Here is a 23775-nt window from a genome sequence, read left to right as displayed (position 1 = left end):
CGAAGCTGACTCTCAATTTTTATCACATTGTTTGTATCACAGGTTAATGAACGATAATACTTGGCTTGTATTCATTTCATTTAGTAGCTTGTCAATGATGAAGTTATAGTTTTGCTATAAAAATTGCTACAATTTAAAATAATACCTGTTATACGATATTACGCAGTCAAGCTTTATTGCTTCAGCAACATCAATGCATTGAACTCAACAGAATTGGACATTATTAGCATTATAAATGACAGTTACTTAGAAAATAAACGATTTCTTGCAATACTCATTTTATTGTATTCAACTCGTTTTTATTTCAACACAAAACCCAAATGCTGCATAAATTCGCGTCATTATTTTATATGTAATTTTTGCTCACGATTTAATGCCACCGTGCATTTCTCACACCACCTCAATACGAAACAGCAGCGCGCAAGCAATAAAAAAAATGCGGAAAAATTGATGTAAACTTTTTCAAATTTCGGTTGTTTCAGCTAAAATTTTATAATTTTGAGTTGCATTTTCAGATTCTTTGTGAAATTCTTCTACAAACACTACTTTTCAGTTCTAAAATCATCCCCGTGGAACGGAACAGTAACCGTTTATACATTTCAAAAATCAATTACGGCTCGGCAAAGCAAAATTTCAAAATTCTAAGAATACTTAGTTATGATAAATTTGATTTCGAAAACTTAAGTGTTTTGGGTTTTTCGAAACTCGTTCTAGTTTTTGAATAATTGATCAAAAACGCGATTTTCGCATTCAGCTACATTTCACCTCACCATTTCACCAAATGCAAACTAAACTCAGTTGTGTTTGAAATGTTTCATTCAGGAAAGTTTAGCTGTTTTTTTTCAAGTTTTTCAAATTGAAACAGCATGTTTATGTTTGGTAAACAGACTGTAAATCCTGCTTTTCAAATAATGTCTTTTTGTAATGGTTGTCCATAATTTCGAGTACAGCAGAATCCAGTGAAAATTTGAATTGGTCCTATGGAAACATTCGGCCGATAAATCTGACCTACCTTACGGAATCGAAAATCGGTGTGACACTCATTTACATGCCCAAACATTCTGCCACAGTCCGTTCCAGCCAAAACAAATCCACCAGACGGCAGCCGGCTTCCTGGTCTGCTTCGCCGGTAAACACCCCCAACACGAAATGAGTTACCATCGAATGATAGCAGTAGCAGAACGCTGACGGGTGGCACGGACCATTGCCAGCATCGTATGTACTGCTAGTTCTGCTGTCATTCTAGTACTCCACCTGGTGGGTTCAAACCAGGGGTGGAAGGAAAAACTCAATCCTAGAATGCCGCATCGTGCTTCGGCTTCGACTCGGCAAAGTTCGTTCGTTCCTCGCTTGGCGGGTGGCGAAGTCATCGGCTCCACAGGCAGCACCGGTAACCAGCACCAGCTGTACGAGGATGCAAATGGTGAGAAATCTCGACCTCGAGTGTTGTGAAAAATTAACTTCAGTACTATTCGGGTGTCCGCTGTTGGCGGTTGTCGTCGTAGTTTACGGTGCTTGTAGAGGCAGGTTCTTTAACTCTAATTAGCCGGCCCATGCTGAGGATCCCAATCGGTAGCGTAGGACTGGACGACAAAGGTGAAGCGACGACGGTGGAATTTCCGTAGGTCAGTCCGCTCGAGGCCGACCGGAAAAGTGGCGGATGTGCATCACGATGCTCGTGTCGCGTGCTAATTTTTTATTCTAACCCAGAGTGATTGGATTCGAGTTTTTAATTTTCTCTGCTCGGATGGAGGATTTTCGAGTTCAAGGTGCAAGCTTTTGGAAGTGAGTCGCTGGTAACTGGTATAGAGTAGTTTGATAACAGCCTGTCCGTGAAGTGTAGTGGAATGTTTCTTCCAGTGCTAAGATATGCGAATAAAGGCGTTAAAGATGCATACCCCGGCAGTCTACTTCGAGTAGGAACATGTACGGGGATTCTTCGATTCTGTCCGTGCTTGGCTAATGAATAAATAAACGAGTCTGTCGGATGTCAGCTTCCATAGTACAGTGTGTTCTGTGAACCAGATAGGGGCTCGTGACGGTTAGCAAATACAGACTGTTCGATTCGGGCTAGCTGGCATGGAGTTATGTGTAATGGCTAAACATACATCACAGTGAATTCGATTGTAAAGGTATTTGCCTCCAGAGTGGTGCGTTTACCGTTGAGCATGTGTTAAATAAGGGATGATTTTGTGAGAAAATGGACCCAAATTAGGATACGGATCGGGATACCGGGCCCGTTTCGATCTATAAACATTACAACTAGTGTTAGGTTTTAAGATTTGTTGGTCCCAAATGAGTGATATTCCGTATCCTAAGGAACCTTTTCCCGCTCGGGCGCTTGTAGTGTTGTAGTGTGGAAAGGCGGCCACGCTGGTACAACGCTTCATCGGTGCCAGGAGGTGGTATTATTAATGTGTAGTAGAAGGGATGAAAGAGTTATATAATTGAATGCACAGGCAGTAGATGAAATGTCATCAATTTCAGAAGGAAAAAAATCAGCACTACCGATCGATCTAGTTCGCAGTTCGGATTACTGGCAGTGGGCGGGAAAGTAGTGCAGAAGATATAATCCATCATGAAATGGTGAAGCGTTGATGTAGCAGCGCCAGGGCAAGCAAAACAGCTGGAGAAGAAAAAATGGAAGCAATTAATTAAAAAAGTTATATTAAAACTAACGATCGAGAGAACCATATAATTAATGAGTTTCGACTTTTCTGATGGTGGTGAATTAAGGCCGCGGGATGTGTTGTGTAAAAATATAGTATACAGGAAATTTCAATGAAGGAAAATTTCTGCTGCCAGTTCTTGCGGAACAGTTTTGCAGCACACTGAGAAATATAAATGGATGAAAGCGGCTAGAATATAATTAGAAGAATTAGTGTACACTGTTTTCAACGAGAACCGCTTGCAGTGTGGTAAAGAAATTCATAATCTATTGCCAGGATAAACGTCGAGTTGATTGTGGAAGGTAAGCGTGTAAGAATATATCATCAGTAAACAGCTCGGTTCGCATATCTCTTTGCAAACTTGTTAATCAAGGTAATTCATAATAGAGATTCAAGTTTAGTAGTCATGTTTATTTAGTTACATACATCGTTTCTTTCGTTTTTTTTTAATTTTAAGTCTATTGTAAATAAATGGTTACATTAATTGATATCCTAAATATTGTCTGTGGCTAGGTTCACTTTTGTTAGTCTCTCTGATAGCACGTTAAGTCCGCGATAGAAAAAATATGAATCTAATATGACCATCGACTTTCTATATCAACAAAAAGGTAATCAGATAGAGCAATCTCCGAAAAGAATGGAGCATGGGATTAGAGTGCTTCATAATTTTCAATAACTTCATTTGCTTTTTATACTGGACCTAGCATTGTTTTGCTGGAGTAGTGTATCTTTCTTTGTATTGCAGCCGTTTTTTTATTTCAGCTGTTGACGCAAACGTATAATTTGCGTTTGATATAAATCCACTGTAATGGTTTCACTCGATTTCGGTTGATAGTTGGCCTCACCAAATACCGAGGATGGCCATGATATCGTGAATGTTCAATTTTGCTGCGCTGGCGTGCGAACATGTTCGGGAATTTGCAATAACTTTTAAATCCTTCTTCAAGAGTCCTCTAAATTAGAGTTTTGGATAATATCAATATGTCGAAAATCGCAACACAATTTTTTCGCAAGTGATTTTCAGGCAAAAAAGGCAGGTGGGTAATGTCAGAGACATAATTGGATGTCGTGAATACGAAAACAACTGACATGTGCCTTAATACTTCCGAATATCAATTAGTTGATCAATTGTATGAATTATGCAAGCATTCCCCTTTTTCACATTTTTCGCAAAAACAAAGAAGGCTTCACTTGATCTCGATTACTATGTATTTCACACCACGAATAGTGCACAAATCTAACCAACCTGTTCTAGATTTGCACCAAACTGAGGATATTTACTTTCGATTTGCGAACAACAAATCCTAATAGTTCTTTAGAAAACTTTTAGGGCCATTATAACGGCTGATTTTGTGTGATGCTCTCCACCGTTGTCCACTTTTCGTTGCTTTTTCACCAATGCAAACAACTGGCAGCTGTGACGTGATCGCTGTTGTCGGAAGCGAACCTAGCTTTGCAAACGACACAAAATACATCTGCTCGCAGTGGCGATAGAATCCAAACTGATTCAATTTTTGTTAAGAGGTTTCTTTTTACGTGATTTCGTTTGTAGCTTTTTCACTAATGAGCTACAAAAAAACAAAACTTTGTATGCGGCTATTTTGGGCCTAACGGCTACAAAAATAGCCGCATACAAAGTTTTAAAATAGCTACGAAAATAGCCGCATACAAAGTTTAAATTTTGAAAAGGCACCCCATAGTAAAGTAAGTCGTATTCACGACAAAAAATCATCGATCAGAAAACTCGACGATATTTGAGAATAAAGTTTGCACATTGAATATGTCTGATGTAGTTCCTTAACAAAAGAGTTTTGGGAAATGTATTTTCATGACCGTGTCATCCCAGCCCTTTACACGAAAATAAAATGACAAAAAGCTAAATTATTAGCTCTTGCTGCTTGTTTGCTCTTGCTTTCTCTGTTGATAAGTGGGTACATAGTGATGATGTATTCGAAATTTATTCCGCAACATCGTGGTTGTGGAGTAATATCATCAATAAGAGCAGCAAGTGCTATGATTAAAAATAGCTTTAATATAATTTTGCTTGAATATCACACGGACAAAATTCCGATTCTAGAAATGAGCAAAACGAGTCATTATTTGGGGAAAATAATATATTTTCATGTTATGATGATGCACCATGATTGAAATTTCTCGGATCATGATTAATTCGGACTGATTTCGATGAAATTTGAACGTAACGCACTTCAAGTTGTTGGGTATAACTTTAGGCGTGTTTCTGCTACGATGGTAATTTTTGCAACATAAATTCAGGCGTTATGTGTGATTTTTGCAACGATGGTCATTTTTGCAATATAAATTCAATGAAAAGCACGACGAACTTCTTTTAAAATGAAAATATTCTGTTTCTGAAAAACGACGACGCAAGATATAACGTGTTTACTTGCGTTCATTACTTCTGTTTTGATGTTGTGTTTCAGAATTTAAACACTTAAACGAACTACATGAAAAAACACGAGTAAATCAAACCTCTTAAAAAGAAACTCTATGTCGAATTCTTGCAAAGAAATCGTTTTATTCATAATATTTAAGTGCATCAAAACAGCTTGTTTTGTTATATTTATGAAACAAATTAATCAAAGTGGTTGAACAAAATATTTTTCTGAATTTCGTTAGATGGTGTTCCAAATTCACAATCGAATTAAACGCTAGCTCTCGGAATATTATTCTAGCAACAACGATCACACCAAATATGTAAGAATACATTCGAACAAAATGTAACATTGATGTTTGTCAAATGAAAAGTGTAGCCGTGCTTAGTCTCTTATGATGTCAATTTTCGGTTCATTATCTTTATTTTTATGTTATGTTGGTAAAACAACACAATTATTAAATAACATGCTTCAAGATCAAGTAAACATTTTCAGTAGGTCTTGCTTTTCAATGTTTGCTTTTTGCTTTACCATTAATCTATTAATCTATCACATCACTTGAGGCAGAGGGTTCAAAGTGATATCCTGGTAGTAAATAAGAGTTACGATCTTTGAAAGAGATGCATTCTTTAAGTAACGCATTTTCGAACCACGATTAATTTTCGTGGGAGAAGAGTTATTGCTCATGTTTTCACGATTTGTTATTGCTCATGATTTCATGATTCATGATTGGTTTCATGATATTCTGATCATAACAGCAGTAACGGATTTCTTTCCGTGCATACGCAGAAGAAACATGAGCGCAGGTTATCGCTACGCCAACTAAAACGCTGTGCTTGCTGTGTGTTTGAAACATGCAAAATGCTGCGCTCCTGTTATTTCTAATCAACTAACTGAAATTAAAATAGCCTTTCGTCACTATAACCACTATTTGGAATGTTCATATTGACAACCCTACGTGTAATATCGAGAATATCGCGCTTATTATTTGTCAGTTGCGTCTCAGTTGTATTTATTCAGGAGAGATTTTTTTCTTGATAAATATATATAAATATATATATATATATATATATATATATATATATATATATATATATATATATATATATATATATATATATATATATATATATATATATATATATATATATATATATATATATATATATATATATATATATATATATATATATATATATATATATATATATATATACGAGGTCTGTTAAAAAAGTACCCGGAATTCTCATTTTTCTAAAAAAATATTTGTTTATTCGTCTACATCTAGATATAATACACTTATGCCAGCGTTTTTTCCAATCTTCGAAACACCCCTGATAGTCACTTTTTGTAATGCTCTGTAGCACTCTCAGCGATTCTGCCTTTATCTCTTCAATCGATGAAAAACGCTGTCCTTTCATGGGTCTCTTCAACTTTGGGAACAGGAAAAAATCACACGGAGCGATATCTGGTGAATAAGGAAGTTGGGGCATGATTGAAGTCTGGTTTTTAGCCAAAAAATCACGAATAAGCAACGATGAATGAGCAGGTGCGTTTTCGTGGTGCAAAACCCATGAATTGTTTTTCCATAAATCGGGGCGTTTTTTTCGAATTGCTTCACGCAAACGTCGCATTACTTCAAGGTAATACTCCTTATTGACGGTTTGACCTTTTGGCAAGAATTCTTTATGCACTATGCCATTATAATCGAAGAAAACAGTAAGCAAAACCTTGACATTTGATCGAACTTGACTTGCTTTTTTCACTCTTGGTGACGTTGGGTGCTTCCACGTGGACGATTGTGCTTTTGTTTCGACATCATAACCGTACACCCATGTTTCATTACCAGTTATGACCCTTTCAAGTAAATTTGGATCGTCGTTGACGTCGTTTAACAGCTCCTGAGCGATGGTAATGCGTTTGTTTTTTTGATCAAAACTCACCAGTTTTGGAACGAATTTTGCTGCCACTCGTTTCATGCCCAAAACATTTGAAAAAATATGATGGCATGAGCCAACTGATATGCCAATTTCATCAGAAACTTCTCTAATAGTGATTCGGCGATCATCCATAATCATTTTTTCCACTTTTCCCACATTTTCGTCGATTATTGACGTGCTGGGTCGAGCGGAGCGTTCGTCGTCTTCAACGTCTTCGCGGCCATCTTGGAAACGCTTATACCACTCGTAAACACTTGTTTTTTTCATAGCAGACTCACCGTAGGCTCTCTGTAACATTTCGCACACTTGGGCCGTTATTACCAGTATCACTACACGGTGAAAACAAAGTGAAGTGATTGTGACCCTTATTATCGGTATCACTTCACGGTGAAAATCGTGTGAAGTGAATTTAGGTCCTTATTACGGAAGTCGCTTCAGAAACAAAAGTAATTACTTGGATGAATTTGATGTCATTATGAACATCACGCCACCAACATTTTGTCGAAAAAATAATTTTTTCCACTAAACTGATCACTTCACTATGCGTGATACTGGTAATAGGTAAAATCAAGTGAAGTGACATGTAAGTGAAGTGAATGTGAAAGTGGAAGTGAGAACGGTAATGAGGGCCTTGGTTACACTTTATTTCATTTTTCACGCAAAATTTAATACAAATTCGTTGACTCTTCATGAGTTATGATTTCAGAAAAAGAGTGCATTTTCATGCTATGATTATACACCATGATCAACAGCTTTCGGATCATGAACTATTTGGTCCTTTTTTGGCTGAAACTAAAGCGTAACGCAAATCACATTGGTGAATATAATTTCAGGGTTATTACAGTCTTCCTTTCCGTATAAACTTAGGCGTTTTGTCTAAAAATTCGAAATTATTTCAAATGAACGGCTGAATGCAATAACCGCATGAGTGCAACTTAGTTTGTAAAACCCGTTTAAGCATTTTGAAAACTCCCGTAAAAATATTGAGTGCAAAAATCCGGATATGGCAGCAGCAGTCTTGGCATTACATTCCTTTTGTGGAATTTTACCTTTCTGTTTCAACAGACTTTGCAGCCGATCCTTTGGGTACAGAATCATTGCATGGCTAGTACTATGGATCCTACTGACACTAAGAATCCTTCCAGCTCGGGGCTCGAACATACGACAACTGGCTTGTAAGACCAGCGTCCTATGCATTGAACCACCAACCCGGGATGGATCCGGATATAGACTTAGTTTTTTAAAAATCGTTTAAAACATAATTTTATCAAGAAACGGACAAAAAACTTTGACTGTGAAAACCGAATAAAACCGAATAAAAACCAAGCAAGGCTGTCTAAACTAAGTTTAACTTATCCGATTTTTTCATTTAGCCGTTCAAATATACATTTTATGCATATGATTCCAACATTTTTCCAGAAATTTTGCCTAACTAATGTTTTAAATTATATACTTTCGAACAGCTGAGTAGCGAGACTCTTCTAAAGATTAATTTGAATTCATATATTTTGAATAATTTTCAGTTTATTCTAACAAAAACAAATATATTAAAAAATATATGTTTTTCAGTTTCATGAATTTAAAACATTAATTTATTCCATTTAGGATTTTTTTTTGTTTTGTACGTAAAGTACATATTTAGTTTCGATCTCTTCGCGTTTCGCTTTCGGCTCATCAGTGCTTAAAGCAGTTCAAATTGAACCGCCATCTCCGCCTAACAGTTCAATTTGAACCGCTAAGCAGACGCAAAGTCCACACTATTTATGTAACCCTTTAAATCTACAAATTCTGCGGCGGACAGTAGTCGGTCGTCACTCGTTTTCGTCCGAGACGTCAACTAGGATATGGCACCTAGTGTCATATCCTTAAAGGTCACATAAATAGTGTGGACTTTGCGTCTGCTTAGCGGTTCAAATTGAACTGTTAGGCGGAGATGGCGGTTCAATTTGAACTGCTTTAAGCACTGATGAGCTGAAGGCGAAACGCGAAGAAATCGAAATTAATTTAGTGTTTGCAAAATAAAAGATGAATGAAGTTTATCAATGAATACAATCTCAAACTGTTAAATAAATGTTTTTCAGAATCAAGAACATATTTTTAGTAGTACTATTATTCCAATGTCTGTACTTTACATCTACCACTCTCTATCATATTTATCACATCTATCTGGATCAGTGGCGTACCGAGGAAATTTGGCGTCCGGGGCAAAATTAGACATTTGCCGATCCCTCGTTGGTTTAGCTGAACTCCATCTCCGGAAAGATTAGATTACCGCCCCCTTTAAACGTTGCGCCCGGGGCGAGTGCTCCCTTCACCCCCCTCTAAATACGCCACTGATCTGTAATAATCTTTCACACAATCCATAACAATGGCACTTTATTCGGAAGCTTTAAAATTAAATTTTGAACGGTTTTAAAAGTGAAATTACGATTTTCGAATAAAGAGCGTTTGACATGTAATGCATATAACGACAATAATGGATTTTCATACGTTTTTTAGGCGAGGAACGATAATATATTTCGCTTGAAAAAGACCATAACCAGTGGTCGAAAGGTCAGGCAGTATATAACAGCCGTTCTTATTTTACAGACCGCCTAAGCCGAAACTATAATCATTGCAATCTCTTGAACTAATTTTATTTATGTCGTTCATTTATACCCGGCTTTAACCTAGTTACGGTCGTTCGACGGGCGTCTCTTGAACTGTTTTTTTATGAGTGTAGAAATGTCATGTTGGTCATCCAACTGTCAACAATAGTTCGTTTCGTGAAACGCACGGAAAATTGCACTGCACCTTTTAGTTCAAAACTGTTGTACCCAAAGGCTGTTTAATTGGCCGAACTTTGTTGCTGCATAAAAACATAACCATGTATTCCAGCAACTGCCTAGAGAATTGTTTGGAGATCGTGTATTTTTGATATGGAGAATTTTCAACTCCCATTATGAGTCTTGCAACAAATTTGCAAGTTATATATGCTAGGAATGGTTTAAAAATGCTTGTAGGAAATATCCGACTATTTTTTGGCGGCTAAAATTGAACTGAGTCGCTAGCCCAAATAGTCTGGAAATTCAGAAGTGAACAAATTCGAGATAAAATCATGGCATTCGTGTTTATATAAAATGAACCCGTATTAACTTTATTTTATCATTATATGCTACACCATACTAATTTACCTATTCGAAGGACTATTTTATCGATTTCACTACTACAGACTGCCAATAACAAGCATACCTTTTCCTCAAGTAACACAGTTATATCAGATTTGAACAAGTTTTATTCAGAACCAAGGAAGGTGAACCTACTAAATTAGTTGTACGTTGGAGAAAAGAGTTCAGAGCGATCTTGTGAAATATTTCACTTCATTCCCGAAACGATAACAATGTTATATTCCTAATTACAGAAATTTTCTATTTCGCCAAATTCCATTTCGCCGAATAATGTAGGTGTTCTGAAAGAGCTAATCAATCGAATTTCCTAGAAGTTTATCAATGTTGATAACAGTTTTCCGGAATGTGATGGATCAGTCGAATATCGATCAGAATAAACAGCCACACAGGATCAAATTCGTGTTTGTGAATATCAAATAGTTCAGCTCAGTTCAATGCAGTTAGCGTGAAAGAGTTTTGTTTAAATATTTACGTCATTACACATCGTCATCAATAAGGGCGAAGCAAACGCAAGCAAAAATGTAACAAACACTAAACGAACAGTTTTCTGATTGACTATGGGGATATGGATAATTAATAAAAGAACCAATTCATTAAAACCCTTCCATTATTAAAGACATCTTCTTCGAATGTGAAGAACCAGCTGGATACAGCCTTCACTCACATTACGCTGATGGCAGCTTGTTGTAGTGCCATAAAAACAGATATTTAACGAATCAATTTCGAAATATCTTCCTTTTCCCTGCAGACAATCATGATGCTTTTCCACTGCTCTAATTAGCAACTAATTGCGAAAAACCATCGTCGTACCGTCTTGTTCCGTCGTTGATTTGCGACCATGGTTATCTTCCATACTCGTCTTGTTGCATATTGTGACGTCCACCTACCGTCGAAACTGTCGAACGAGCACAAGGAAGGTAAACATGCGTCATGAACATTTTGTCTTGATGCTGAAATTTTGGAAAATTTATGTATTGAAATATGTACTTTCCCAGAGGGTAAATTTTGGAAAGGCGCTCTATACTAAATGCATCCACGTCAAAAGCTCCTTGAAATTTGCAGAACATGGAGAAGAATTCAAACCACCATTCTTCAATCCCTACAGCTGTTCTGTCTAGGAGGTTATGCAGAGGTGTGGGAATCCGCATCTCAGAAGCTAACTGATGTAAGAAGGTACCTGAGAATCTATTTCTCTTTTCCGACCAGTGTGGTCTCGTTGGGGTGCCAATCGATTGCATGGGAAATTGGCGCCCATCGAATTTCTCAAGCCGGTAGTGTCCTAATTTTTTTTTTTGACCAAATCGGACCTAAGCAAAACCTTGGCGGTCAAAGTTTTCCGATATTGGAAAGTCATCAAAGAACGAAATTTTCCAATATCGAAATCGATTTTTTTATTACAAACGTCTAAGAAATGCATGAAGCGTCGAATACGTTTTTTAAAAAAAACCTATTTTAATTCATCTAGTGGTGTAATGATGGCTTTCTCATATTACTTATATTTTCAAAACCATCACTAGAAGATTCTGTCAAATTTTTTTCAAACTTGAATAAAACCAAAAATTATCTTTGGGTACAAACTACCAAAATCTTTTCAATTTGTAAACAGTTATGTCTATTTAATATAGAATTGAATGTGGCAACCCTACACACTATACACAGCACGCTGTGTGCTAGACGATGGTGTTTTCTTCTTCCGTACCAGCACGTTCCGATGTTGTCCGATTAGTTTTGCAGCATTTTGTATGAAAGGATGAAAGTTTTGCTACTCATCACCCTATAATTCCAGAACAGGAAGTCGGATCTACATGAAATTGCACAGTATCTTTTAAGACTTTGGGAGCATTAATTTAAATCATGATTGGTGAAAATCGATTTAATCGTTCCTGAGAAATCGAAGTGAGTTCCGTTTTTGGAACTTTTCTTCACTATTACCGGAGCGTTCGGAAGCGGAGACCGGGAACTAGTAATCCCAAGATAGATTTTTATTACCACTAACTAACAAAGTCACCAAGGCACCTCATTTCGCAATCACTTATGAAGAAATCCTCATGAAAAAAAAATTCACTTATCACGCTGTATTACCGGAACCGGAAGTCGGATCTGGAAAAATTCAATCGCACGAGAGGTATCTCAATCTATATTGAGAAAAAAACATGATTGTCGTAGTATTTCATATTGCTCTCTTTGAACTTCAATAACGTATCATGTTTTTCGTTTCCGAGTCTTACTGTGTTTGCTACGGGTAAAAAAGAAAAACGTGCTCTCGGAGCAAATGTAAGCTTACTTTGCCCGAGAGGGTGCGAACTCTGGTAAATCATACTGATACAATTTCGATGCGAAAAAATAATTTAATTTACTTTATATTCATTGTAATTGTTTTGTCGTGAATACGACTTACTTTACTATGGGGTGCCTTTTCAAAATTTATCCTCTGAGAGAGTGATAAGTTTTTGATCATGAATATCTCCTGTTATATCTAACGAATCAACATAATTTTTGCTACATTCCCACCGTATCTGTCGACGCGATCGGATGTGTATTCGCTTTAATCCAGTCCAGTACAGTCCGCATTAATCCGCTTTCAAGGTCGTTCTTTTGTTTTCGCAGTGTCGATTGTGATCGGACACTCGGGTGTGCGAGTGAGTTGAGTTTTTTTTTGCACCGAGTTAGATATCGTGATTTGTGCTTTTTCTTCGTGGAGGTTTTTTCACCGTCACACAGCCATAGATAGACAATTGTGATTGTGCTTTTTTCCTCACGGAGTTTTAGGCATCTATTGAAGAGGCAATCGACCAAGACCAGGTCTTGGTGGCCGTTTGTTTTTGCAGCCGAACAAGCTAAGTATTGTTTGTATTTTGTTGCTATCCTCTGATTATTTCACTTACACCATACATAATCAAATCTGTGCGGAGATAGCTCCGTGTAATAATAATGGTTCCCCCCCCTCCGGATGAAAAAATGGAGACAGATCCAAAACCACCCCCACTTGTCCCTACCCCTTCAGCTGACAATAAGATTCCGAGGGTAAAGAAGTATCCCGATGATCCTTTGCTTTCGACCGGTTCCTGTGTGGTCTATTTCCGGACCAAGAACAACAACAAATTTAACCTTATAAAAATATCTCACGAATTGACTTCACGATACTCTACTATTACACGTATTGATAAAGTACGCCCAGGGAAGCTTAGGGTCTTGTTAACCAGCTCAAAGCAGGCTAACGAGATCGTTCAAAGTGATCTTTTTGCGCGGGAGTATTGTGTCTACGTGCCAGCCCGCGAAGTAGAAATAGACGGCGTAGTCACAGATGCGAGCCTGACATGCGAAGATCTTCTTAAGTACGGGGCCGGCGGTTTCAAAGACCCCGTACTTAAGAATGTAAAGATACTGGATTGCAAACGGCTGCATTCAGTGTCGATCGCCGGGGATGGTACAAAATCCTATCCCCAATCAGACTCTTATCGAGTGACCTTCGCCGGCTCGGCATTACCCAACTACGTTCTCCTGGACCGGGTTCGTCTGCCTGTTCGTCTCTATGTGCCGCGGCTCATGAATTGCTCCAATTGCAAACAATTGGGGCATACAGCCTCTCATTGTGGTAATAAGTATCGTTGTGCTAACTGTGGAGGGGCTCACGCGGATGGCTCTTGCGGGAAGAGCATCGAAAAGTGCCTCTACTGTAGAGAGGACCATCATGACCTCGCGGCATGCCCTGCGTACAAACTGCGAGGAGATAAATTGAAACAGTCTCTCCAGTCTCGTTCCAAACGGTCTTTTGCAGAAATGCTCAAGAGTGCTACGCCACCTAAACTCACCGGAAACCTTTACGCTTGCTTGTCAACTGACGAGTGTGATTCTGACGATCCCCAAGAAGGTACATCTTCGGCAGTCCCTCACAGCTATAGGAAGAGGATAAATATTTCCTCTCACAAGCTCCCTAGCAAGGGTTCGAAGGTATCTTCTGAGGGTCCCCCAAAAGTAACAGCAATGGGAAGTGCTGGTAAAATGAAAAAACCAAAGCAAACAGCTCCTGATCTTGAGAAACTCAGATCTAAAAAGGAATTCCCGGCACTTCCTGGGTCATCAAAATCCCCAAGTGTCCCAGAAAACCAACCAGAAAATCGACCGAGTGCTGGATTCATAAAATTCTCGGATATTGTGGACTGGATTTTCACAACTTTCAATATTTCCGACCCCCTGAAACAGCTTATGATGAGTTTTATACCCACAGTCAAAACATTTCTGAAGCAGTCAACTGCAAAATGGCCCCTCATTTCAGCGATTGTATCCTTCGATGGCTGATTTATTGAACGAGGTAATGGATCCGATCACTGTTTTACAGTGGAACTGTAGAAGTATCATACCGAAAATAGACCCCTTCAAAGTATTAATAAACGTCTTGGAGTGTGACGCATTTGCCTTATGCGAAACATGGCTAACTTCTGAAATACCAATTACCTTCCATGATTTTAATATAATCCGCTTGGATCGAGAAAACCCCTACGGAGGAGTACTTTTAGGGATCAAAAAGTGCTATCCCTTCTACCGGATAAACCTCCCTTCGATACCAGGTGTTGAAGTTATTGCATGTCAAATCACAATGAAAGGCAAGGACCTTTGCATTGCTTCCGTATACATTCCCCCAAGAGCTTCGATTGGGCACCAACGGCTTTGTGACATCATGGAGCTCCTTCCTACACCTACGTTAGTTTTAGGAGACTTCAACTCTCATGGTACGGGATGGGGCTGTCTTCAGGATGACAACAGATCAACTCTGATCTATGACCTTTGCGATAACTTCAATATGACAATTTTAAATACGGGAGAAATGACACGGATTCCTGCACCACCAGCAAGACCAAGTGCGCTGGATCTTTCCATTTGCTCGACATCGCTACGGTTGGATTGCACGTGGAAGGTAATCCCTGATCCCCACGGTAGCGATCACTTGCCTATCGTCATCTCAATTGTCACCGGATTAAGACCATCGAAGACAATCAATGTTTTGTATGACCTCACACGAAATATTGATTGGAAAAGATATGCAAACTCTATATCTGAGAAAATAGAATCAACACAAGAACTTCCTCCGGAGGAAGAGTACACGTTTTTGGCTGACTTGATTCTCGGAACCGCGATTCAAGTTCAGACGAAACGTGTACCGGGCGCGAAAACTAACATCCGTCCTCCCAACCCGTGGTGGGACAAAGAGTGCTCAGAGTTAAACGCTAAAAAATCTGCAGCGTATATCATTTTTAGAAAAAACGGAACACCTGATAATTATCGGAATTACGCGGCGTTAGACATGCAAATGAAGAACCTAATTAAAGCAAAGAAACGCGGATACTGGCGCCGTTTCGTTGACGGATTAACAAAAGAAACATCGATGAGCACTCTTTGGAACACAGCCCGACGAATGCGCAATCGAAACACCACGAACGGAAGCGAGGAATATTCTAACCGCTGGATATTCGATTTCGCTAAAAAAGTGTGTCCCGACTCTGTTCCGGACCAGAAGATCTCCCGCGTCGCGACAGCGAATACAAACGAAACACCGTTTTCGATGGTAGAGTTTTCTCTTGCACTCTTGTCGTGTAACAATAAAGCCCCGGGGCTAGACAGAATCAAATTCAACTTGTTGAAAAATCTGCCTGACCCTGCCAAAAGGCGCTTGTTGAATCTATTCAACAAGTTTCTTGAGGGTAATATTGTCCCTCATGACTGGAGACAAGTGAGGGTTATCGCCATTAAAAAACCAGAGAAACCTGCCTCCGACCACAATTCGTATCGGCCGATTGCTATGCTTTCCTGTATCCGGAAATTGTTTGAAAAAATGATTCTCTTCCGCCTAGACAATTGGGTCGAGACCAATGGCTTGCTTTCAGATACACAATTTGGTTTTCGCCGGGGCAAAGGAACGAACGATTGTCTTGCGTTGCTCTCAACCGAAATTCAAATGGCATTTGCCCGTAAAGAACAAATGGCATCAGTCTTCCTAGATATCAAGGGGGCTTTCGACTCAGTTTCAATACATATCCTATCTGAGAAGTTGCATAAGCATGGTCTTTCACCAGTTTTGAATAACTTTTTGTATAATCTATTGTCCGAGAAACATATGCATTTTGCGCAGAATGATTTGTCGACAATACGATTCAGTTACATGGGTCTTCCTCAGGGCTCATGTTTAAGCCCCCTTTTATACAATTTTTACGTAAACGACATCGACAAATGTATAAACACATCTTGCACGCTAAGACAACTTGCCGACGACAGCGTTGTGTCCATTATAGGACCCAAAGCTGCCGATCTCCAAGGACCATTACAAGATACCCTCGACAACTTGTCGACATGGGCTCTTCAAATGGGTATCGAGTTCTCTACGGAGAAAACTGAGCTGGTTGTATTTTCAAGGAAGCGAGAACCAGCACAATTACAGCTTCAACTAAGGGGTGAAACCATAGCTCAGGCCTTCACATTTAAATATCTCGGGGTCTGGTTCGACTCCAAAGGCACGTGGGGATGTCAAATTAGGTATCTGAAACAAAAATGCCAGCAGAGAATTAATTTTCTTCGCACAATAACCGGAACTTGGTGGGGTGCTCACCCAGGAGACTTGATCAGGCTGTACCAAACAACGATATTGTCCGTGATGGAATACGGATGCTTTTGCTTCCGATCCGCGGCGAACACCCATTTCATCAAGCTGGAAAGAATTCAGTATCGTTGCTTGCGTATAGCCTTGGGTTGCATGCAGTCGACTCATACGATGAGTCTCGAAGTGCTGGCGGGCGTTATACCACTTAAAAACCGATTCTGGGATCTCTCATATCGATTGCTGATTCGATGCAATGTCTTGAATCCGACGGTGATTGAAAACTTCGAAAGGCTTGTCGAGCTCAATTCTCAGACCCGTTTTATGTCCTTGTATTTTGATTACATGGCTCAGAATATTAATCCTTCTTCGTTTGTTTCCAACCGTGCTCATTTCTTGGATACTTCTGATTCTACTGTGTTTTTCGACACATCCATGAGAGAAGAGATTCGTGGGATTCCGGATCACGTACGCCCTCAAGTGATCCCTAATATTTTTTATTATAAATTCAGAGCAGTTGACTGTGAAAGGATGTTTTACTCTGATGGGTCAAATCTCAACGGATCCACAGGCTTTGGTATCTTCAATAAAAACATCACCGCTTCGTACAAACTCAGTGATCCGGCTTCAGTCTACGTCGCAGAATTAGCTGCTATTCAGTATACTCTTGAGATCATTGAAAATTTACCCAAAGACCATTACTTCATTGTCACGGATAGTTTAAGTTCAATAGAAGCTCTCCGTTCAATGAAGCCAGGAAAGTATCCCCCATATTTTCTGGGGAAAATACGGGAACACTTGAGAACTTTATCTGGTCGGTCTTATTTAATATCCTTAGTCTGGGTCCCTTCGCATTGTTCCATTCCGGGAAATGAAAAGGCAGACTCATTAGCTAAGGTGGGTGCATTAGAAGGTGAAATTTATGAAAGACCAATCTGCTTCAATGAATTTTTTAGCATTTCTCGTCAGAGGACACTCGAAAGTTGGCAAACTTCATGGAGCAATGACGAACTGGGAAGATGGCTATACTCCATTGTTCCCAAAATATCGACGAAACCTTGGTTCAGGGGGATGAACGTGAGTCGCGATTTCATTCGTGTGATGTCTCGACTCATGTCAAACCACTACACATTCAACGCACATCTCCGGCGTATTGGGCTCACGGAGAGCGGTCTCTGCACCTGTGGCGAGGGTTATCAGGACATCGAGCATGTCGTGTGGTCGTGCGTAGAGTATCGCGACGCCAGGTCGAAGCTACTGGAATCCCTTAGGGCCCGAGGTAGACCACCTGAGGTTCCGGTCCGAGATGTGATGGCGAGTCGGGATAGTTCATATATGTTTCTCATATATCAGTACCTTAAACACATTAATATCCAAGTGTAATCTGATATACCTCGCTCAGAAAGTATAATCTCCACCTACAGGTTCGACACTAATATCCGCCCGATTCTCTCGATCCCCGTCCCTGTCCACCATCTTCATTGGAACTAACAAGATCTTTTTTTTTTGTCACTAACTATTCGTTCCCCCTTTCTCCGTCTCTTCACCATCTCGATGGCAACTAATTAGATCTTTGTAGTTTTCAGACATTTTGTTTCCATACCCCCTATTTACCTCGGTTTCCACAATATTTACTTTTTTTTTTCATTCTCTTCCGTAACATCACCATCACCGTCTACGGTTCTACGCTCCAGTCGATGACCAGCATGCGGGCCACCCGCCGGGCCTTCGTAGCCTGGGGGTGTTTCCCGCGGACCCACACGAACCGAAAGGAATCGGCCATAGATAGCGCCATCTGGAAGACCCATGCAACATACAATGGATTCTAGAAAATCTAAGACGACATAATCTAACGATACTATTCTAGTTTTAAGTTAGTCGTTAATTAAGATTAGAAAATACCCTTGGCATCTTAGAGCTTAAGCAGTGTGCCTAAAAATATATTATATTGTTGAATAAAAAAAAAAAAAAATAATAATAATTTTTGCTACACGCCATCGGAAATATGATCACAATTTTATGATAAAATTATCAGTTGTGTGACATAATCTCAAATAATTCAAAATTAAACTTTTCTGAAATGTTTGGTATAAACGAGTATCAAAGGGGATAATCCATGAGGCGCGTTTGCCTTGCTCGTATTTTTAAAGTGATCTGTGAAAGGATTTATATAATCTAACTACCAAAAGAATCGAAATTTTTCAACTTAAACGTGTATAGCAAAAGCATTGAAGTATTTCAATAGTACACTATTGAAAAACCTGTCTCATTTGACCCATTTCAACACCAGCCAATCAGAACGCGTTCTGAGGAAGAGAACAAAATATCTGCTGCTGTATAACAAATCGTTCGAGAAAAATGTTCCGAACAGTATTGAATATCGTAGTGAGTTCCTCAATTTGGTCCTTCTGAATGCTAGAAACGAATCCCTACAGCATATTGATAGTTTCTTTCAATAAATTATGCAAATCCGAAATGAAATAATCGACATTAAAATTCAGGATGCGACTATTTCTATAGCCGTTAGGACCGTCCATTAGTGAAAAAGCTACAAACGAAATCACGTAAAAAAAGCTCTTAACAAAAATTGGATCAGTTTGGATTCTATCGCCACTGCGAGCAGATATATTTTGTGTCGTTTGCAAAGCTAGTTTCGCTTCCGACAAGAGCGATTACGTCACAGCTGTCAGTCATTTGCATTGATGAAAAAACAACGGTGGAGAGCATTACACAAAATCAGCCGTTCTAATGGCTCAAAAGTTTTCTAAAGATCTATTAGGATTTGTTGTTCGCAAATCGAAGGTAAATATCCTCAGTTTAGTGCAAATCTAGAACAGTTTGGTTAGATTTGTGCACTTTTCGCCGTGTGAATGTCACAGTAATCGAGATCAAGTGAAGCCTTCTTTGTTTTTGCGAAAAATGTTCCAGAGTTTAACATCGTAGAGAATTACGCAATTTGACCCTTCTAAATGCTAGAAACGAATCCCTATAGCATATTGATAGTTTCGTTCAATAAATTAGGCCTATTGTATCATTGATCAACCCAGCGAATTAATGTTTTCTTTATTGGAAGATTATAATCGATTGTAAACACTACACTTACACCAACCATATCAGTATCGCACCCACGTACAACAGTTCAACCTGGAATTAGATGACGGAAGTCAGCGGTATCCATCGGAATTCGGATTCAACTCATCACTCTCCATCACAAATGCTTTCATAAAAGATTCTTTTCAGAGCCACCATTATTTTATTATAAAGAACTACACTGGTTATTTCATAATATTTGTGCTTCAGAATGTTAAATGTAACTAATCTGTACATTAGTTTAGGATTAGTTCTACATACAATTTAATACAATTGATCAACTAATTGATATTCGGAAGTATTAAGGAACATGTCAGTTGTTTTCGTATTCACGACATCCAGTTATGTCTCTGACATTACCCACCCGCCTTTTTTTAATTATTTATTTTTCGACAAAATTTTATGAAGAGTTAATTTTCTACTCGATGTAATTTTTGAATTTGAACTGGTTAAGTTCGTACTAAGCACTGTTCTGCACTGACGAGTCTAAGACGAAACGTAAAGAAAATGTAAAAAGTTATTGAACTATTTTATATTGAAAATTTTCAATGGCAAATGATTGCCTACAACCGGAAGAGACCAGCAGTAAAAAATATTTATTGCAATAGACGTCTTAAATTCAAATATCTGAATAATTGATTAAAACGGCTAAGACATTTTTTGCATTCATGCATACATTTGCTGGGATTTGAGTCTTTGCTCAGTTGCACGAGTGACACCTCATTGAAACGTATCATTTTCCGCTTAGGGTGTACGAGGTCTGTTCAAAAAGTTCCCGGAATTTTTTAATTGCGCGCGTCTGGAGAGTCCGGTGGTCAAAATTTTATTTTCATTGTGTTGGTACATATGTCCCTAATGTATGGTGAAATTTTCAGCTGTATTCATTGTTTACATTCTGTCTTGTAGCGGCTGGTGTAGACGTGTTTTTTTGAGCTCGGTGATTTTTGTTAGTTTAAACAATGGAAGAATTGAAGAGTCATAGAATTTGTATTAAATTTTGCGTGAAAAATGAAATAAAGTGTAACCAAGTGTGCGAAATGTTACAGAGAGCCTACGGTGAGTCTGCTATGAAAAAAACAAGTGTTTACGAGTGGTATAAGCGTTTCCAAGATGGCCGCGAAGACGTTGAAGACGACGAACGACCGGTCGACCCAGCACGTCAATAATCGATGAAAATGTGGGAAAAGTGGAAAAAATGATTATGGATGATCGCCGAATCACTATTAGAGAAGTTGCTGATGAAGTTGGCATATCAGTTGGCTCATGCCATCATATTTTTTCAAATGTTTTGGGCATGAAACGAGTTGCAGCAAAATTCGTCCCAAAACTGCTGAATTTTGATCAAAAAAACAAACGCATTACCATTACTTTAATCATGCCCCAACCTCCTTATTCGCCAGATATCGCTCCGTGTGATTTTTTCCTGTTCCCAAAGTTGAAGAGACCCATGAAAGGACAGCGCTTTTCATCGATTGAAGAGATAAAGGCAGAATCGCTGAGAGTGCTACAGAGCATTACAAAAAGTGACTAGCAGGGGTGTTTCGAAGACTGGAAAAAACGCTGGTATAAGTGTATTATATCTAGGGGGGATTACTTTAAAGGGGACCATATAGATGTAGACGAATAAATAAATATTTTTTTAGAAAAATGAGAATTCCGGGTACTTTTTGAACAGACCTCGTATGTCATTGCTCAACTGTAACGTTTCATTACTCATTAGTGGTGTGTGTATTTGCTGGATGTCATTGCTAAACTGCCAGCACGATAAATAAAAAATTATAGTTTAGGTAAAACAACAATCGATTCGTTGTAAAGACTGTCCCAGAAAGTATGGACGCACTTTGATTTCACTGTAAATAATTCACAAGTGTTACATACTCAATTTTTTTTCGTTATACTGATAATATTAGACTACAACAACAGAATATTATTCTCAACATTTGCTACTTAGCCATTGTAGACTAGCTGGCGCACCTTCTTGCGAACGTTCCTAATTAAATTCCGTACAGACTTCTTGGCGACAAGTTCTGACACTTTTTTCCAATCTTTTTCGAACTGTTGAATGGTTTCGGCTGCCGAGACATTTTTCCTAGGATGTGCCTTCGTTAATGCCCAAAATTCCTCAATTGGTCGAAGTTGTAGGCAATTTGGTGGATTCATGTCGAAAGTGACATTTTTGGTAGTATATCATTCTACCGTTGATTTCGAGTAGTGGCAAGAAGCAAGATCTCACCAGAAGACAACAGGATCCTTGTTACTTCGAATCATGGGTAGAAGTCGTTTTTGTAAACATTCCTTGATGTATATTTCTCTGTTCATTGAAGCAGTGATGATGAAGGGTTTCGAAATCTTACCGCAGCTACAAAGTGCTTGTCAGACCATAGCTTTCTTACCAAATTTTTCGACTTCAATCGATTTCTCGGACTGGTTTAACACTTGCCCTTCTCGCACCGTATAATATTGTGGTCCCGACAAGGATTTGTAATCGAGTTTCACGTAGGTTTCGTCGCCCATAATTATGCAGTTCAAATTTCCAGCAAGAATCCTATTGTACAGCTTTCGAACCCTCGATCTGATCGATGCTTCTTGTTTCGGACTACGTTTTGGTTGTTTCTGCTTCTTCTAAGTTGGAAGATTCTAACGTTCTTTAGCACGAAGAATATTTGACTTCGAAGTGCCCACTTTTTTGGCCACATCTCGAACTGAAATTTACTTCTTTTGCTCGAACGCCTTCAGTAGACGTTTATCCAACTGAGGGTTAGCAGGACCTTTTTTTTCGTTTTCGGTTTATCCTCAAAGGTTGTCCTCACCGAACTTCCTGATTGCATTTCGTACGGCTTTTTCACTTACTCCTTCCATTTTTGCTAACTTTCTCAGTGACAGTCCGCGTTCTGTGCACCATTTGTGCACAATCTTTCTACGTTGTTCTGCTGAAAAACCACGCATTTCGAAACAAACTAATGAAAACGAATAAACAACTGCACCAGTGGTTAGAGAAGAGTGGACGCAACCATAAAAATTGACAGTTTCTGAACCATTGCAAAATGGCATCGGTTTTTGGTTGCGTCCATACATTCTGGGACAGTCTTTATCAAATTTTATCCAATCAAATTTAGAAAAACAACTAACATTTAAGTTGTTTTGCGATCGCTGGCTTTTCCGTGGGGTGACTATTTTCAATCGAAAATTCTAAGGTTTGCAAATATTGTCATTCAAATTTGCATGAACTGTGGAGTTTAAGTTAAGGTTTAAAATAAAAATGTTCAAAAAGACATTAAAGAGACATTTTGTAAATTTTAGTTTTCAATAATTTTTTTCGGTACAAATTAGAATTTTTGTACAATTTACATTTTCCGAGTCATTCAGAAGGGGAAGGGGTCTGGTCCCTCCCGAAACAGAAAAAGAAACAAATAAAATATTTTATTTGAAGCGAACAGTGTCGAAACTAATTTCAATGGTGGTTAAATCCGGAGCAAAATAAACGACAATAATAAAATGACACTAAATTGTAATGGATGACCGGAAAGAGAAAGTGTGCGAGCTTACCATAGTTAGGCAAGATTCTGCAGATGAGAAAGATACCGCTGGATCCCGTACATACTTATTTAGGATTTAAAAGACGAACGCAAGTGCACTTCGAGTACGTGTTTGGCTAGATCCATTATTATACACCAAAGAACAAAATGATTACCCGACAGTGGACTGAAGTTGTGCTTCGAAGCGACACGAGTGCCTGGAAGGGAAGCTCATTGGGTCGAAAAGGTCATGAGATCGGTTTTCTGGGATTGTTATCGTATACTTTAGGAGGACTACCTCAATGCAAGCATTAGCGTATTGCATTAATGGAGCGATAAAAGGTCGAAATCGCTGTGAAAGAGTCTTACATGAAGCACATGAGCATCACTACCATGGTTAAAATCAACGTAT

General features: G+C 38.8%; 1 protein-coding gene across 2 annotated transcripts in view; it reads left to right on the top strand.

Moving 5' to 3' along the window:
* Positions 1 to 1482: 1482 nt before the first annotated feature.
* The window catches only part of LOC131429857 (chaoptin), a 646073-nt gene continuing 623780 nt past the window's right edge, over positions 1483 to 23775 (top strand). For both annotated transcript variants that reach the window (XR_009229463.1, XM_058594269.1), the window contains exon 1: positions 1483 to 2971. The gene's annotated coding sequence lies outside the window, so the exon portion shown is untranslated. The remainder of the gene's footprint in view (positions 2972 to 23775) is intronic.

This window comes from Malaya genurostris, chromosome 2 (genome assembly GCF_030247185.1).
Source record: "Malaya genurostris strain Urasoe2022 chromosome 2, Malgen_1.1, whole genome shotgun sequence".
Taxonomy (NCBI): Eukaryota; Metazoa; Arthropoda; class Insecta; order Diptera; family Culicidae; genus Malaya; species Malaya genurostris.
Note: the sequence above shows the minus strand (reverse complement) of the source record. Positions and strands in the feature narration are given on the sequence as shown.